Source organism: Scyliorhinus canicula, chromosome 2, assembly GCF_902713615.1.
Source record: "Scyliorhinus canicula chromosome 2, sScyCan1.1, whole genome shotgun sequence".
Taxonomy (NCBI): Eukaryota; Metazoa; Chordata; class Chondrichthyes; order Carcharhiniformes; family Scyliorhinidae; genus Scyliorhinus; species Scyliorhinus canicula.
Window position 1 is genome coordinate 153639568 of NC_052147.1, and position 19887 is coordinate 153659454.

At 44.0% G+C, this 19887-nt stretch overlaps 1 protein-coding gene across 3 annotated transcripts in view; it reads right to left on the bottom strand.

The window, feature by feature from the left end:
* raph1a (Ras association (RalGDS/AF-6) and pleckstrin homology domains 1a) overlaps positions 1-19887 on the bottom strand; it is a 250079-nt gene that overhangs the window by 200086 nt on the left and 30106 nt on the right. For all 3 annotated transcript variants that reach the window (XM_038787932.1, XM_038787930.1, XM_038787922.1), the window contains exon 2: positions 10243-10347. The gene's annotated coding sequence lies outside the window, so the exon portion shown is untranslated. The remainder of the gene's footprint in view (positions 1-10242; positions 10348-19887) is intronic.

Below are 19887 nucleotides of genomic sequence, written 5' to 3' on the forward strand. Positions count from 1 at the left end.
GAACTTGCATCTATGATCCTTCCGTATTGTGGTTTTCAATTTCAGCCAATCACGGTGGGGGAAAAAGCCCAGCAAATGACTACTTCCCTGTTGTGGTTTGGGAGTGAGGACATCAGCATAAACAGTGAGCGAGTACGGTTGGGAGCCAGGCAGCGAGATAGATAATAAACAAACCAAAGACAATGAAAGAAGACAAAGCAGGAAAAGATGGAAACGGTGAAATGAAAAATGACCAGATGGATGCCGTGCATCCAACTTATCCTTGGAAATATCAAGCCAGTAGTATCTATGAATTATTTTAGAAATCATGACAACCAGCGGCATGGTGGTGCAGTGGTTAGCACAGCTGCCTCACGGTGCCACGGTCCCAGGTTCAATCCCGGTCCTCTGTCCATGTGGAGTTTGCACATTCTCCTAGTGTCTGCGTGGATCTCACCCCCACAACCCAAAGATGTGCAGATAGGTGGATTGGCCACACTAAATTGTATACCCTAAATTTCGAAAAATAACATTTTTTTTAAATCATGCCAATTGCACACACTTCCAGTTGGCAACACATTTACCTCCTTCACATTTCAGGTCAAAAATTTGCGTGTCCCAAGTCCCTGTCAGTACTGCCAAGCAAGATGTGGTCCTCTATTTGGAATCCATGTAAAAGTGAAGTGTTGTAGATGGTGCACTTGCCTCTAGTAAGCTTCTGTTCTTATGTTAATCATTCTATTGGTTATCTGAAAGGTAAGAGATGTCCCAGTTCAACCAGACAGATCGCATTGCATTTTCCAATTGTTAAACGAGGTCATAAGTTTACATGGGAGGTTATCCGCTTCGGTAGCAAAAATAAGGAGGCAGATCATTACTTGAATGGGTGTAAATGGAAAGAGGTGGACACTCAGCGAGACCTTGGTACCCTCGTGCATCAGTTGCTGAAAATAAGCGCGCAGGTACTACAGGCAGTAAAGGCGGCAAATGGTCTGTTGGCCTTCATAGCGAGAGGATTTGAGTATAGGGATAGAGATGTTTTACTGCAATTGTATAGTGTATTGGTGAGACCACACCTGAAGTATTGTGCGCCGTTTTGGTGCCCTTATCGGAAGAGGATGGATGTTCTTGCTATGGAGGTAGTACAGCGAAGGTTCACCAGGCTGATTCCTGGGATGGCTGGACTGTCATATGAGGAGCGACTAAATCGGTTAGGATTATATTCATTGGAGTTTCGAAGAATGAGGGGATCTCATAGAAAATTATAAAATTCTAACATGATTAGACAGGGTAGATTCAGAAAGAATATTCCGGATGGTGGGGGTGTCCAGAACTAGGGGTCATAGTTTGAGGATAAGGGGGTAAACCTTTTAGGACTGAGGCGAAGAGAAATTTCTTCACCCAGAGTGTGGTGAATCTGTGGAATTCCCTACCACAGAAAGTAGTTGAGGCAAAAACAGTGTAATTTCAAGAAGAAATGAGATAAAGCTCTTGAGCCTAAAGGGATCAAAGGGTATGTTGGAGGGAGGGGGGGGGGGGGGGGCGGAGAGAAAGAGAGGCAGGATCAGGATATTGAACTTGATGCTAGATCATGATCATAATGAATGACAGAGCTGGCTCGAAGGGCCGAACGGTCTCCTTCTGCTTCTATTTCCTATGTTTCTATGTGAAAATTTTGACCATTAACAACTGAATTTAAGAAGCACTTTTTAAAAAATACATTTAGAGTATCCAATTATTTTTTTCCCCCAATTAAGGGGCAATTTAGCGTGGCCAATCCACCTAACCTGCACATCTTTTGGGTTGTGGGGATGAAACCCAGGCAGACATGGGGAGAATATGTAAAGTCCACACGGACAGTGACCCAGGGCCGGGATTTGAACCTGGGTCCTCAGCGCTGCGGTCCCAGTGCTAACCACTGCATCACATGTCGCCCCATTTTAGTAGCACTTTTAACAGAGAACACACCAAGGAGTTTCAAAGGTGCAATCACAGAAAGAATGAACAGAGACAACAGAGATGTTAAAAAAGGCGACCAAAAGCTTGACCATGGAGATGGGTTTTAGGCTAGGGTCACCGAGGGAGAGCAAGGTGGAATGGTACAGGGATTTGGGTTTGAGGTACAGGGTCCAGGCAGCTGAAAGCTCAGCTGTCATTGGCAAGATGTAGAGAAGCTAGTCTGAGGAACAAATATTTTGAAAAGATATGGAGAAATAGAAATAGAAGATTACAGAAAGAGAAAAGCAAATAAATGAAGTGATTTGAACTTGAAGATGTGAGTGTTACATGTGAGGGATCTGAACCAATATCAGGTTCTAACCCGGCTCTGGGTCACTGTCCGTGTGGAGTTTGCACATTCGCCCCATGTCTGCGTGGGTTTCGCCCCCACAACCCAAAGATGTGCAGGCTAGGTGGACTGGCCACGCTAAATTGCCCCTTAATTGGAAAAATGAATTGGGTACTCTGGATTTATTTATTTTTTTAAATCTTTGGGTTGTGGGGGTGAGACCCAAGCAGACGCAGGGGGAATGTGCAAACGGCCCCAGTAGTGACCCGGGGCTGAGATCAAACCTGGATCCTCGGCACCATGAGGCAGCAGTGCTAAACACTGCGCCACTGTGCTGCCCTTCATTGCATACTTAAGTACAGAAAAAATAACGGCAGAGATGTAAATTTCAGCAGTAGGTCAGCAGAGGTAGAGACAGAAGTGGAAATGGGCAGTATTTAAGGTGGAGAGAGTATGGGTAGAAAATGGAGCCAAATAGGACACCAACTCTGCAAACAGGCCTGAAACAATGGCCATGATAGGATGGAATTGGTGTCAGGAGTGTGGAGTTTGTGGCAGGAACCAAAAGTAATAGCTTCAATATTCCCAAAGTGTCCTAGGCCCAACCATTTTGAGCTGCTTCATTATAAAAGGTCAAAAGTGGGGATGTTCACTGATGACTGTACAATGTTCAGCACCATTTGCAACTTCACAGACACTGAAGCAATTCATGTCCAAATGCAGCAAGACCTAAATAATACCCAGGCTTGAGCTGACAAGTGGCAATTAACATTCATGCCATGCAAGTACCAGGCAACGAGAGGATTTAACCATCACCCTCGTCACTCCATGACAGGAATATCGCTGAATCCCCGACTATCAATATCCTGGGGGTTACCATTGACCAGAAACTGAACTGGACTAGCCATATAAATACTGTGGCTACCAGTGCAGGTCAAAGGCTAGGAATCCTGTGGCAAATAACTCCCCTCCATAACCTGTCCATCATCTACAAGACACAAGTCAGGTGTGTGATGGAATATTCTCCACTTGCCTGGATGAGTACGGCTCCAACATCACTTAAGAAGCTCGACACCACCCAGGCCAAAGCAGCCGGCTTGATTTCTCCCCCTTCCACAAACATTCAAATCCTCCACCACCGAAGCACAGTGTCAATAGTGTGTACCATTTACAAGATGCACTACAACAGCTCACCAAGGTTCCTTAGATAGCACCTTCCAAACCCACAACCACTACCATCTAGAAGGAGAAGAGCTGCAGACACATAGGAACACCACCATTTGGAGGTACCCCTCCAAATAACACATCATCCTGACTTGGAAATATATCACCATTCCTTCACAGTAGTCGAGTCAAAATCCTGGAATTCCCTCCCTAACAGCACTGTGGTGCACCTACACCTCAGGCACTGCAGAAGTTCAGGAAGGCAGCTCACCAACACCATCTGAAGGGCAACTAGGGGTGGTCAATAAATACTGGCTTAGCCAGTGTGCCCACACCCTGCAAAAATGATTTTTTTTTTTTAAATGGGAGAAAACTGCAGCTTATCCAAGACCAGATGTCGGAAAAGCATTCTGACAATACAGGCAGTACTGGAGATAAGGACAGATACAGTAGTGGAAAGATTGAGCTGAATAGCTTCAGTGTACATGTGGAAACTGACCCAAGTGTGCATGCGATAAACAGCAGGATGTAGATAAGCTTCAGGAATTGACCAACAATAACTCCTTGTATGAATTTAAACATTGCAGCCTATGGGCAGTTAATGATAAGTCATTATGGGGTAGCACAGTGATTAGCACTGCTGCTTCACGATGCCAAGGACCCGGGTTCGATCCTGGTCCCCAGGTCACTGTCCATGTGGAGTTTGCACATTCTCCCCATGTCTGTATGGGTTTCACCCCCACAACCCAAAAACTGTGCAGGGTAGGTGGATTGGCCACCATAAATTGTCCCTCAATTGGAAAGAAAATGGAGTACTTTTTTTAAAAAATGATAAGTCATTACCAAAGGTGTTTTGGTTATAATCAGATAGCTAAGAGTGGAACCAAACCAGGGTTGCCTCACTGAGCTAGACAATAGGAGGGAAGAATTGGAGAAGGATGGCGAGGTTGACTAGAGGGGCTGAAGAAGAATTAGTGACGTGCAATTTTGACAAAAACTGTTGACGATGATAATAATAATAATTTATTGTCACAAGTAGGCTTCAATGAAGTTACTGTGACAAGCCCCGAGTCGTCACATTCCGGCGCCTGTTCGGGAGGCCAGGACAAGCCAGCTATCTTAGCCCACTGTGCTAAACCAGCCCCTAGTGAACCAGATGGGTTTTTGTGACAATCGGCAATGGTTTCATGGTCATCAATAGATTGTTTTTAAATTCCAGATTTTTATTGAATTCAAATTTCACCATCTGCAGTGGTGGGATTTGAACCTGGATCCCCAGAGCATTACTCTGGGTCTCTGGTTTACTAGTCCAGTGACAATATCACTTTGCCAAAGCCTCCATACATTAAATACTTATGGTTCATTTCTGCCCTTTATGTGATCTAACTTTCAAGTTAAGAGTCAATAGAAAGTCAAATTTATACATTACCAACTTAGTAGTTATCAAACTTTTATATACAAGACTTTAACGCTTTAGATTCAGGTACCTAAAAGCATTTTTATGTAACTTTATTTGCAGCAGAGTTCTCAGAGCATTGATAGAGGATCCTCAGATGTTACAGACTATTCAAGATGAAGTATAAGGCACTCTCACTGGGCCCTCAGCTGCAAACAGACAACTACGATTCCAGAGTGCAAGTCCCTCAAATGACCCTTGTTGAAAAATAAAGCATACAGAAGACAGGAGGAAGCTGAAATAATATTCACCAATGTTCTGTTATGATGCAGCACATGGGGGATATTGTAGCTGAAATCTAGTATAGTTACTAGACACCAATAAGTGCATTTAAAAGCATTTTTATAAAAAAAGATCTTTTTATTGGCTTTTCTCATATTTATATACAGTTGTCGTGTATATGCATGACACTTTACTTGCCCGCGCTAGCTTACTTTATTGTACAGAGAGGTTTATTTTGTGCTTCATTTAGCTAACTCTATGTACATTTTGTTGCTCTCTGGATTGATCTATAATTCCCGCCCGTTGCAACCTTTGGTTCCTCATCTATCTTGCTTTTTAATTCTTAGCTTACTCCTTGTTGCTGGCCTCGAACAGATTTTGGAACAGGCCGACAAACTGCCCCCAAGTATCCAGGAAGCCTGCCTCTGACCCTTGGATGACTTAATCTTCCCCAGGTGGAGAAATTCCGAGAGGTCAGCGAGACAGTCTGCAGCTTTGGGTGGTGCTGCCAATCGCCAGCCAAGCAGGATTCTCTGGCGTGCGATTAGGGAAGTGATAGCCCCCTTCCCTATATGTAACTCTGGCTGCTCCAATACCCCGAAGATTGCCACTATTGGGCATGGCTTCACCCTCACCCCCACAACCTTGGACATTGCCTCGGAGAAGGTTGTCCAGAACCCAGCAAGCGTCCCCGGCCGTCAATGTGCCCCCGTCCTGCCTCCATTTATTGAAGATGGTATCTAGCATGGCAGGGGAGGAATCTGTACTCGCCACAGATGGGGCACGCACGCACGCACGTCATGATTAGACTGTTAACGTTTTGGAGAAAGGCCTTGGAGATGAAGATCGGGATGGATCTAAACAGGAAGAGGAACCTTGGCAGTACGTTCATCTTGATCGTCTGCACTCTTCCCGCCAGGGAGAGTGGGAGTGAGCCCCACCGTTGAAGGTCTTTTCTTACTTCCTCCACCAGGCTGGTCAGGTTCCACCTGTGGATCTGTGTCCAGTCTCTGCTATTTGGATCCCCAAGTAATGGAATCTGTTCTGGGTCGTTTTAAACAGGAGCCCCTCCAGCTCTGTCCCTCCCCCTTTTGGTTCACTGAGAATGCCTCACTTTTGCCCAGGTTAGGTTTGTAGCCCGAGAAGGTTCCAAACTCTTTCAGTATTTGCAGTATTGCCTTCAGTCCCTCCAGTGACTTTGAGACATAGAAGAGCAGATCATCTGCATAGAGTGAAACACTGTGTTCTCGGTCTCCTCTCCGGATTCCCTTCCAGCTTGTGGTGTCCCGCAGGGCTATCGCCAGATCGCTAGCCGCCTAATGTTCGCTGTGAGCTGCCTATCCTTGATAAAGCCCGTTTGGTCCTCTGCAACCACCTCTGGTACACAGCCCTCTAGCCTTTTGGCCAGGACCTTTGCGAGTATTTTCGCATCCATGTTCAGCAGTGAAATGGTTCTGCATGATCCACATTCCGTCAGGTCTGTATCTTTTTTGGGTATCAGTGAGATTGTGGCCTGCGCTAGCGAGTCCGCGAACATGTCCCTTAGGTTTGGGGTCAGGGCTGCTGCAAATTTTTTGTAGAAGTCTGTAGGGAACCCGTCGGGTCCCAGTGCCTTCCCCGCCTGCATGGAGCTGATGCTCCCCATGATTTCTCCCAGGTCTATTGGTGCTTCCAGCCCAGCCCCCCAGCCCCCCAGCCCCCCAGCCCCCCCCCCCCCCCCCCCCCCCCTCCCTCTGTCGTCCCCCACAGCTGGTCATTTCAGTCTGTCTAGGAACTGTTTCATTCCCGCGTTTCCTTTGGGGAGCTCGGAGGTAAACAGTCCCCGGTAGAAGGTCTCAAATGCCCAATTGACCTCCTTTGGCTCTGTTACCAGTCTGCCTCTGCTATCCTTAACCTGCGCTATTTCCCTCGTGGCTGCCTGCTCTCTCAGCTGGTGAGCCAATCGGCGGCCAGCCTTGTCTCCGTATCCGAAGAAGGTCCACCGCGTCTGGCGGATTTGGTTCACTGCTTTCCTCGTGGATAGCAGGTTAAAGTCCATTTGCAGCTTTTTCCTCTCCACCAGCAGCCCTATGGTCGGGGCCTCGGAGTATTTTCTATCGACTTCCAGAATGGAATCCACTAGCTGTTGCCTAGCCCCCCTCTCTTCCCTATCTCTGCTTGCCTTGTAGCTATGATCTCTCCTCTGATCACGGCCTTCAGTGCCTCACAAAACCTGGAGGGTGAGATCTCCCCGTTTTGGTTGTTTCTAACGTAATCGCCCGCGATATTTCTTGGCAGAAGGCGTGCCGGCCAGGCGGTCCATGTCCAGCCTCCACGTGGGACGCTGGGCACGGTCTGTCTCCAACCTCACATCCAGATAGTGTTATTTGTGGTTAGTTCCCTCCCTTTTCTTTCCCCTTCCCACTCTCTCTCACCGGGTCAGGACGGGAGTCCTCCTTTGTGTGGCCGCTCGTCTCGTGGTTGCCACCGGCAGGGCTTAAAAGCATATTTTTAAATACTGCTTTCAATCACACATGCATTACTGGATTGACATGGGAAAGGCTCAAGACAATTAAAGGTCAATTTAGCAAGGTCCATCCACCTACCCAGCACATTTTGGGTTGTGGAGACGAAACCCACAGAAACAGGGAGAGAATTGTAAACTCCACATGGACAGCGACCAGAGCCGGGTTCGAACCTGGACCTAGGCGCCATGAGACTGCAGTGCTAACCACTGCGCCACTGTGCTGCCCTCAGGCTCAAGATAACTTTAATTCGCAGGGTGGACTTGCTGTTGGTAAATACTGCAATGTGCCAAGTTATTACCCAAGGCACATATGCTGTATCTGGCATTAAATTCAGAATTGCTGTGTAAAATATTCTGAAAGAGGCGAACATACATTAAACCTTCCTTACAGGAGTATCTAACAATAAACAGCAATCTGATTAAAATACTATGGGCGCAATTTAACAGAAATGACACTGAGTCTGGTGTCAAGCACGTTTAGTCAGGCGTTTCCTGGCGCTGACAGCCAAGGTCGCAATTAGTCCTGTTTCCTGCACTGACGAGTGGAGCTCCCCAAATCCCTAAAAATAGCTCTCCAATCTCCAGGCCCCCCCACCCCACCCAAACGCCCAGCTCACCAAGGGGTAATCGAGCACCCCTGAGCCCCACCTCAGAAGGGCAGGGCAATCCCGGGCCTGATCCACGATATAGACGTGATGTCTGATGCCAGGTGTGATCAGGCACTGCCAACCCGACACCTTGGCTGTGTCCCTGTCAGCCTGGCACTGCCAAGCTGGCACCTAAGTGGCTCTGCCAGGGTGTATTCAGTGGTGCCAGGCTACCAATGCCCAGAGCCTGACCAGCCAGGGGCACCTGACCAAGTAAGAGATTCTTCTCCTTTCTCCCCTCTCACACACACACACCCCTCCAACAAAATGTACCGGCCTAAATTTAGTGTCTTAAACCCCCCCCCCCCCCCCAAATATATTTGAGCTTCGAATTTCCTGTTCTGAATATCTGCTGTTTTTGACCAGGCCACATCATACCTCCCATTGTCAAGGTGGAAATAGCTGAATGACACATCATCCAATCAACTTGCCTCACATTTCCACTTGATGAGAGAGTTTCCTGACTCAACTAGATTAATGGAAACTGATTGAAAAAGGCTACACTGTATTTTAGTCAAATATAGACCCTGAATAGGAATGAGTGACCTAACAGACCGCACCCTTCCTATGAGTCTCACTACCACACAGTTCCTTTCCCCATTGCCCAATGCTGTCCTGTCTCACAGGAAATGACAGAATACTTGGCTACCAAACAGGATTTTACTCTGCCACTCATTGGTGGTGCCATTACCAACCTTGGCTATGAACACTCTTCTACCGAATGAATGGAGCCAGTGAGCAAGGAAGACAATGACACAGATGCTATTTTTAGGTAACAAGCAAGGGATTCAGATACAGCTGGCAAGTTGAAAGTTACTGAATTTAAAGCAAAACTCAAATAAGGTTTTAGGAAAACTACATCGCTTCATCAGTAGTGTGCGCTGCATTTCAGACATTGGAAATTAGATTTTCTTTTCAAACACAATTGTAACCCCTCAATGTCCATGAACTCGAGTATTTTTTGGAAGGGAAAAAAAGGCAATCCTATTCCACTCTTCTAAATATAAGCCTATCTGCAGGAGGTGATAATCCTCACTCCCGAACAACCCAGCCCCAAACTTCCACTGCGACTACACTTGAAATCAATGCAAATTTCACCAAAGCATATTCAGAAAACTTTGCATCCACATTTCTTATAATAGTAACAGAAAGGAGTCAAAGTAAAACTGCCCTTAACAACCTAACTGTACATCAATTTTATGGTCAGGCTGATTTTTGACTAGCAATCAGTCTGCTTCAGGATATTTTTCACAATGTCTTTGCTATTTTATACTCATAAAGCTTTTATTTATATGCATCCCCCACTGTTTTTGTGAGGGGGCTGATTGAGGACAAAGAGGCACTTTAAACAGGAGTGATTCGCCTGGGCCTGCGTTAAATCAGTAACAACGGTTTCCATATCACAGTAGAAAAATCCCCCTCCTGACAATACACCACCTCCATCCCCTAAATGGAGAAAAATCTCAGTCGATCCAGCAGCTTCCCAATTCTCTCTCATCATTCTTCATCCCACCACATTTTCCATATTCCTTCCCTACTGCTGCTTGACATCATGGGGCTGCCCCTTTACGAGCTCCTACCAAAAGTAGATAACCAGTTCACACAGACAGCAGCCTGCTGTACGAACATCTCACCCATGGTACAACAGTGAAAATTCATTCATGGGGACAGCAGCTTTAAATGACCACTAACAGCCTTTGTCTCATTCACATTAAAATTGTTTTCCACATCACTGGGAGGCAGGGGGAAATCCCAGCCATATCCTGCTGATATCAGACTCTCCTGCAGAGCTTTGCCCCTTCTTGTTCCTGTACTCAATAGGCTGGCTCCAGCAGCATTCAAGATCCGCCCTGTTCGTGGTCATGAGGACCAGAAAGAATTCCCAGAACTGCAGAGCTACACTGAGCTACAGCACATTTGTATGTGCTTCCACCTGCAATTTTCCTTTGACTGACTGATTGAAAAAGAAAAAAAAACTTACTTCACAGATCAAGGAGACCCAACTTCCTTTCTTCTGGTATGCTTATTGTTGTGCTTGTTTAATTTAGATCATTGGCAAGCTCCATCCGTTCATCAGATTATACCACTGAAACAGGAAAAAGTGCATTGATGATTATTTTAACAGGATTAGACGGGTTTTTTTTGTTTCTTTTACACAATGTAAATAGAGGCCTGCTGCACAAAACTCCTATCCAAGGACAGCACGGTGGCACAATGGTTAGCATTGCTGCCTATGGCGCTGAGGACCCGGGTTTGAATCCCGGCCCTGGGTCACTGTCCCTGTGGAGTTTGCACGTTCTGCCCGTGTCTGCGTGGGTTTCGCCCCCACAACCCAAAGATGTGCAGTGTAGGTAGATTGGCCACGCTAAATTGCCCCTTAATTGGGGGGAAAAATCCTCTCCACAGTGATAAAGCATCTGTCACTCTACTTCTCTAATTGTTAAACTCATGGGCCCTGGCAAATGAACTCCATGTGCATTTTGAATGGATAATTTCCTCGGGAACAAACATCAACACTTCTTTCAACCCCCAATTATTACATCTGTCCATCCACACTGCACAGGCAACAACAAACTGATCGACACCAGTACATGGCAACAAACGGTCCCAGTCATAAATCAATGTTCTCAGGTGAAATCCATCCACTGTAACACAGTATGATGACCCAGCTCTTTTTAAACTGGCATTTTGAATGCAAACTATATGCCTCAATTTCTCTTTAAAATTAGGAATACCGCACCTGCAAAGAAGCTGCTTGCCAAACATTTAGAGCACCAGCTCCTGACTACTTTGAAGGCCAGCGGTTGCAGCAGACAACATGTCACTTCCCACCAAAATTATAGACTAAACCTTGTTAAACAGTCTTGATAAACAGGAACTTTATACACAGAACAAGGTGAAATCCATCTCTGCCAAAATGACCGAACAGCCTCCCTCTATGTGCACAATTCTATGAAAATAATTTAAACTTGTGGGAAGTCTTGGAAAAACTTTAGGCAAGAATTGTTCAATAGGTGCAACAGAAATATATTTTCAGGCAGCAAGATGCAGGTGCAGACTGGTAGGTTTTGAAATACCAATGACTTAAAAGGGACATCAAAGTGAATCATCTGCCAGTGGTACTGAATGGCTTACTCCTGTTCCTATACTCACGGTTGGTTTCCATTTTTAAATTATTCTGATTTTTGGATGCCTGGGGTTTGACTGATTTTCCACAATTTGCTGCATCTGGACGTTTCTTCTCACGTGTAGCACTTTGTCTCATTATTTCTACTGCGCATCAAGCCAAGGGAAAGGTATACAAAATCCAGGACTGGGGAAATCTACATAGACACAGGAACATTTAGGACGGCATGGTGGTGCAGTAGTTAGCACTACTGCCTCACGGCATCACCAAGATCCAGGTTCGATCCTAGCCCGGGATCACTGTTTGTGTTGAGCTTGCATATTTTCCCCGTGTCTGCGTGGGTCTCACCTCCAAAGATGCACACCAAATTGCTCCTTAATTGGGAAAAAAAGAATTGGGTGCTCTAAATTTATAAATTAAAAAAAAAAGAAAAACGAGACACAGGAACATTTAAATTAAGCACTTGGGTGCAAACAAAAGATGCAATGATCTAGTTGGCGAGCAAATACTTGGGCTTTTTTGGGACAGAGCTTCCCTCTACAACCTTCCCATTGAAAATTTCAATTACAATATCTCTCCTGATGGTGAAACCAACCTCTGCCTCAAGACATTGTGTAGTTTCTTGCCTCTGGAATGAGTTGCTCCCAGCTGGAGTTACTTCAGTAACCCAAGAAGTTGGTTTTGTTTATACCTCTTTTAAAATCAGCCTCTCCAGTGGGAGAGGAGCGGGCTTGTGCAATATGTTACGATGGAAGTATTGAAAGTACGTGGATGTCTGCACATTTTTGCCCTTTTTGCTTTCTTTCTGATGATGTCTGTAACTGTTTATAAAGCCAAAAACTACCTCAATAAAATTGTTTATTAAAAAAAGATCAGCCTCTCCAGCAAAAACTGGCCCGCTGTGCATCCCCTAAAGAGGGCAGCTGGGACTTCAAAGTCCTGCCTAATGCTCAATCTGCTTCTGGGAGCATCTAGTGACTGACCATCATTTAAATAAGGAATGCCTACTTGCAGGTCGAAGATTATGACTCCAAGTGTGACTGCACCTGCTTTTCATCACTGTAGGACGTGTGTGTAGGAAATGGTAAACAAAGTGAAACAAGAACGGTTCAAAGATTTTTTTTTAAGGATGGCTGACAAGATGCATGATGAGTCAACATTTAGTGTTTCCATACAAATTAGATCAGGTACAGGTACTTTCTAGGTATTTGTCAGACATGCCATTGGCAGCCAGCCTGTATTAATAACACTCCCTTCCCTTACCAATGCCTGGCAGGCACTGAATCACAGGCATAGTAATAGGTTGACCCGCCTTTCCTCATATAATCTTAATGCTTCAGGCTCATGCTTTTTTTTTATATATAAAAAGTTTCCACCTTGCCACTGTGTGGCACTTACAATTAAAAAGATTGAGTTTAGAAATCAGATGACTTGTTTGTAATCTCCACCACATTTTACAGATCTTTTCAATGATGATGAATAACAAGCTATGACACAGCTATCAACGTGATATTTTGTTTTATAAATTTAGTGCACCCAATTCATTTTTTCCAATTAAGGGGCAATTTATTGTGGCCAATCCACCTACCATGCACATCTTTGGGTTGTGGGGGCGAAACCCACGCAGACACGGGGAGAATGTGCAAACTCCACAGGGACAATGACCCGGGGCCGGGATCGAACCCGAGACCTCGGCGCCGTGAGGCTGCAGGGCTAGCCACTGTGCCGCCCTATCAACGTGATATTTTATGCCTCTTTCTTTGCCATTTCTTACTCAACATTCTTTGATTCCCATTTCCTCTAACACCAATAAAATCCCCATATCTCCTTTCCATCAGCTGTTTCAGCCTTGACAGTTAGTAGCACTCTCGTCTCTGAGTCACAAGATCCTAGGTCAGAGTCCAGTACAAAAATGAAAGCCAACAACATGCACGGAGGAAGAGCTTCACTGTGAGCAGTTTTGTTTTTTGGATGAGACAGTAAACAGGGGGGCCCATCTGCCTGTTTGGGTGGATGTAAAAGATCCCATGACAATATTTGAAGCAGAGTAGGAGAGATAACCCCGGTATCCTGGTCAATACTTATTCCCCCCTCCCCCAAAATCAACATCACAAAAAAAGCCATTGCTGTGCACAAATTGGCCATCCTATTACCTACATTACAACATTAATCATATTTCAGAAGTTCCTCATTGGCTGTAAAGTGCTTTGAGACATTCAGTGGCTGTGAAAAGTGCTTAGATATATGTACGCCCTTTTTTAATCTAAAGTTTCCCCAATTAACTTGGTTGCCTTTTAATTAGAATGATTTGGACTTGGATGTCAAACATTGGGGGCAGGGGCAGTTAGCTAGATGGCTAACGTATGGGCCAGATTAATGACGACAGGTAACGGTCCACATCCAGCCCAGACTTGAAATTGGGCTCTTCAATTCCTGTACACGAAAAAAAGAGTCAGAACCCGACAGGTCATCATCCTCTGGCCTCCACTCTGAGGGTTGTGAATCTTTGAAATTCCCATCCCAGAGAGTTGTGGATGCTCCATCATTAAATACATTAAGGCTGGAACAGACAGAGTTTTGGTCTCTAAGAGAATCAAGGCATATGGGGAGTGAGTGGGAAAGTGGAGTTACGGCCATAGATCACCCATGATCATATTGAATGGAGGAGCAGGCTTGACGGGCCATGTGGTCTACTCCTGCTCCTATCTCTTGTGCTCCTAAGTTCGGTTTTACTTTTTGTTTTTAAAATTTAGCTCTCGACCTCCACCTGCCAAATATTTCTAGGTATTCCATGGCTAGATATTCCATGGTTTCCAACGCCCCAGACAAAGAGCTTGCCCTATAGTGTTTTCTATACAAGTAGCCTTCTATTTTGTCAATGTTCTCTCCAGTCATTCTTGTTGAAGATATAGTTCCACAGATCCTGAAGTACCACATGCATTTTTCAGTTTAAACTGCAAATGTTGAAAGCCTATTCAACTGCAGGAGACATCACAGAGTAGCCCACTCCTGCTCACATTGGAGTCTGCAATTGGACAGTTTCGAGCAGACTTCACTGGAGATTGATCAGGAGTGGAATCTTTGGTTTCTCCCACTTTCTTAATCCAATGGTAGACATAAAATTCTAATAATACCCCGGTTTACTGTTTCTTCCCACGATTCAGTCTTCGAGATTTTGCATGTCAGAAAAGTCTTTCATGCTATCACAGGTCTCAAAACAGTAGTTTTCTGTATGTAGGATAATGAAACTAAGCTTTCCTACAGCAATACATTCCGCACTGCAAACAGTCAGATTTTGTATCCAGAGGCATTTTATAATGGAATGCGGAGGGTGGAGTAAGAAAAAAAAAACAAGAGAAACACAAACTTCAGACACGAACATAACCAGTAATATTGGCAGAATACAGGAAGCTCCCCGTTACGTTTGCAATTGAAATTCTGGTACAAAACTTCTCCCAACCTGTATGAAATGTTGTGGGTACCTCGAGTACAAAAGCAAAGGAGGATAAGAGTGTGACATCTGTATTTGGCTGATGATCCAATCTTGTTTAATAAGAAACAGGATACTAAGCCCACTGGGACTTGATACAGGCTACAGGGGAACAGGAGCATGTCCCACACAAATGGTTATCATATTGCCAGCAACAAATATTGGAAAAAAAAATGCATTCTTCTTTGGGGGTTAGACATTCCACCCCAGCCATGGAAGTTACACTACTTTTTCACATGACCCTTCTTGAACCTAGGACCACATGTCCTCAACAGCAGCATCACCAATATTTTCAACCAACAACTTCTCCACTGAAACACTCTGCAAATTCCCATTGTGAAAATACTGCATGGTACAAGTTACAGTAATTAAACCCAGATTCACTATTCACAATTTCTGCTAAATGTTCAACAACAGCTCGCATTTATAAAGCACCTTTAAAATGTAATAAAACCTCCCAAGGCTTTTTCACCTCAACATCAGACAGCAAATGTGACACCGGGTCATAAGGGCAGAAATTGGGCTCATGAAGAGCTTGTTCAAAGAGGTACTCTGCAAGAGAGCAAGTAATAATAATCTTCATTATTGTCACAAGTAAGGGTTACATTAACACTGCAATGAAGTTACTCTGAAAATCCCCTAGTCACACTATGGCGCCTATTCGGGTACACAGAGGGAGAATTCAGAATGTCTAATTCACTTCACAGCACGTCTTTTGGGACTCGAGGGGAAACCGGAGCACCCGGAGGAAACCCACGCAGACATAGGGAGCACGTGCAGACTCCACACAGACCGACATGATGGCCATTAAGTGGGAACTCAGCTGTCCTCACATATATAGGAGCAGGCTGAAAGAGGGATTGTTGGTTGGACGCAAAATGTGCATACAATGCGTGTCACTGCAAATAAAAGCTTCTAAGTGTATAAAGTCTCAGCTCCAGTGTTCTATCCTTCACTGCCTGACTGTAACACGGTCAGAGAGATGAATGCCTAAAAGTGAGGTTGAAATTATCTTTTTCTTCCACACATTAAACTAAAATCCTAGCAGTCATTGTGGAAAATGGCAGCAAGTTTCAAAAGTCAGGCTATGATCACCCTCTGCTGTTCTTGGGCGTCTGAACCATATGACCAGGTCAATATACAGACATGGATCACCATTCTACCAAAGGCTAAACAAGGTGTGGCCCTTGGTGTTGCCGGTTCAAACACAAAGTGAAAATAGAAGGAAGATATTTGCTGTGATGGATATCTGTCAGTCAGATAGTGATGAAGGTTTTGACTTTCTAATACAATTCCTGGACAAGAAGGATAAGCTGCTGCATGCTACGAGGTCCAGTCAAAATTTGAGAGATTTTGGAAAAGGATGTCATTCCATGAAAGAATTTACCACTGACTTTAACAAAGTGGTGTAGGTTGATAAATTTCAAGTTGAGGATCTTAGTGTCGGCACTAGCATTTAAATGGCTCGATTGCGTCATGGTGTCTTATGTGGACAGGCAACTTTTTAAAAAATTTGTTCATGGTACATGGGCGGCGCAGGCTGCAAGCATTTTTTGCCCATCCCCAATTACACTTGAATTGAATGGCAATTTAAAAAGTCAACCACATTGCTGTGAGTCTGGAGTCACATGTTGGCCAGACGAGGGAAGGATGACAGATTTCCTTCCCTAAAGGATATTAGTGAACCAGATGGGCTTTTCAGACAATCGACAATGGTTTCATGATCATCATTAAACTTTTAATTCCAGATTTTTTTTTATTGAATTCAAAATTCACCATCTGCCATGGTGGGATTTGAACCCAGAACCCTGGAGCATTACCCTGGATTAGCCCAGTGACAATACCATTATGCCACCGCCTCCCTAGTTCTCGGAAAAGGAGACTCTCTGGGATCATGTATTTTTCGGTTTAAAACATTTCTGGGAAAACCCAGTCACTCCCTTCAACCTCCATGGAATAAATAAAGCATTCCACTAGGTTACTAAGAAGACAATTCAATGGCTCCCAGATTTCTAAATATTCCTGATCCTGGACCCAAACGTCAATGGAACAGAATGATTAAATGACAGATAGAAATGTGATGAAGGCCATGTTTCTCAAATCTGGTTGGATCAGAACACTTAAAAACTCTAATAGTAATAATGGACAAATGAATTCCAGAAATGTCCAAGGACATGTTAATAGATGTTTCAGACGTGACTAAGCATCATCTTTTGCAAACTAACCAAGAAGAGTGAAATGTCACACAAATAATAGTTCTGAGGAAGAGGATAATGACAATGATGAATCTGAGTAGACTATGTTGGTCACAACGAGTTTTAATCCTGTGATGAATGTATTAGTTGCTGACTCATTTAATTATGAGGTTTTAGATAGTGCATGTGTTTCAACAATAGTGGAGTTGATTGGTTAACAGGTTATCTTGATTCTCTAAGTGATGATGATTACTTAGTTAAGCAATATAAATATACTTGTTGCTTTAGGTTTAGCAACCTATGCTGTTCAATAAATCTTTCATGAAAAAGGCACAAATGAATGCGAGCATGAAACATGAGGCAATTCTTTCCAGAAATTAGTTGGTCAGGATATTATGTTCCCAGAACAAAATCTGATGTTTCCCATCAGAACATTAGTTAAAGATTAGTAGCATCAGGTGATAAAAGAAAAAGAGAAAAGAGATATCTTAAAAAGTTTGAGGCACAATTTTCCCACCCTTGTGAAAAATCTTGCTAAAAGGTGCCGGTGTAGTTGAGGAATACGAGGAGAATGGAAGAGAATAATGAAATCTGTAAAATGTATTGAAGGACTTTACAGATCCTCTGGTAAACTTTCCAGTGGCACAGATTTTAACAAGGTGGACCTAAAGGGGCAGCAGGGTAGCATGGTGGTTAGCATAAATGCTTCATAGCTACAGGGTCCCAGGTTCGATTCCCGGCTGGGTCACTGTCTGTGTGGAGTCTGCACGTCCTCCCCCTGTGTGCGTGGGTTTCCTCCGGGTGCTCCGGTTTCCTCCCACAGTCCAAAGATGTGCGGGTTAGGTGGATTGGCCATGCTAAATTGCCCGTAGTGTCCTAATAAAAGTAAGGTTAAGGGGGGGTTGTTGGGTTACGGGTATAGGGTGGATACGTGGGTTTGAGTAGGGTGATCATGGCTCGGCACAACATTGAGGGCCGAAGGGCCTGTTCTGTGCTGTACTGTTCTATGTTCTATGTATGGGATCTAAAGGCATTGACCAGACTATGAAATTTAGTATTTTTACAGTAACATGCAGTAAGAACAAAACATTATCGATACAATCATGGGAAAATGGCTAGATAGGTGCCTTGGGACAGAGTTTTCTGACTGATAATGGAGGTGAATTTGCTAACAAGGCACCAGGTGTTTAAAAACATAAATAACATGATCATAAATTCAATAGCTGAGAATTATTTGAGCAACAGTGTTAACATACTGGGATTGATGAGGGCAGCACGGTGGTGCAGTGGGTTAGCACTGCTGCCTCACGGCACCGAGATCCCAGGTTCGATCCCGGTCCTGGATCACTGTCCGTGTGGAGTTTGCACATTCTCCCCGTGTCTGCGTGGGCTTCACCCCCACAACCGAAAGATATGCAGGCTAGGTTGATTGGCCACGCTAAATTACCCCTTAATTGGAAAAATGAATTGGGTACTCTAAATTTATATATTAAAAAAAAACTGGGATTGATGATACGGTACTATAATATTTCTGCTTGAGTTTAGGTTATTTACCATTCTCCAATGGTCAGCTCATGCAAATAATTCTTTTCAGATGGATGGAGAATAGAGTTTATCAGGTGCACACAATCCCAAATTACCTTTGGCTGTTTGTGATAATCCTAATCCTTCTGCACAGTGAAAACTGTGGATTCAGTCAAAGGTAGCTGGTGTCGAGAGCAATTTATTTGATGGGGTGGTGGCAAGATAATATTAATATTATTCTTAAAAGCAGTTAGAAACCAATAACATTTCAAATCTAAAAGGCAAAAGTTTATTTACAGACTGGTCATTTTCTGTGGCTCAAATGCTCAAGTTTCAGCTCACAATTTGCAAAAAATTTAATGATGCAAAGTCAGAAAAGAATCAATGGCCTCATTCAGCGAAACAAAGAGAATTTAAGCTAAAGATTTTTCTGATAGATCAATCTTAACTTGAGAAAACAGACCCTTGGTTTAAAAAATCTTCTTATGCAGTTACGCCACTGCTTTCCCAGTATCATTTGCCTCTTGCCTCCACAGCTCCAGACATCCTCAGATGAAAATACATCCCGAACCAAAATTAAAATCCATCCTAGAACGTCGTTAGTGATCTACCTCACAGCTGCCTAGATTTAAAACAACATTTTCCCTTTATTAACCATGTTTACATTCCTTTGAGGGCAGCACGGTGGCACAATGGTAAGGACTGCTGACTCACAGCGCTGAGGTCCCAGGTTCGATCCCGGACCTGGGTCACCGTCCATGTGGAGTTTGCACATTCTCCTCGTGTTTGCGTGGGTTTCGCTCCCACGACCCAAAGATGTGCCGGGTAGATGGATTGGCCACGCTAAATTGCCCCTTAATTGGAAAAAATGAATTGGGTACTCTGAATTTATGTTTTTTTTAAATGTTTACATTACTTTATCCAACATCACTAAAAAAGATGATCGTCATTTATTTCATTGGTGCTTGTGAGAACTTGCTGTGCACAACTGGCTGTTGTGTTTCTTCAATTGCAGTAGTGACTACACTTCAAAACTGTTTCAATAGTTGTAAAGCAATTTAGGACATCACACGGTTATAAAAGGCACCACACAAGTCTTTCTTTGCTTCCTAATGTTTTAATTACAATCTCCAGTTACTTCCTAGCAAATTAATAAACTTGCTCTTTCAATTAAATAGACTTTCCTCTCCCACCTAAATTCTTTTACAATAATAATGTCCAATTCATTTGTCTTCCTAGACTGCCTAACTAAGTGCCATTGAGGTTCGTGGAGATCTCAAGCTACTGATG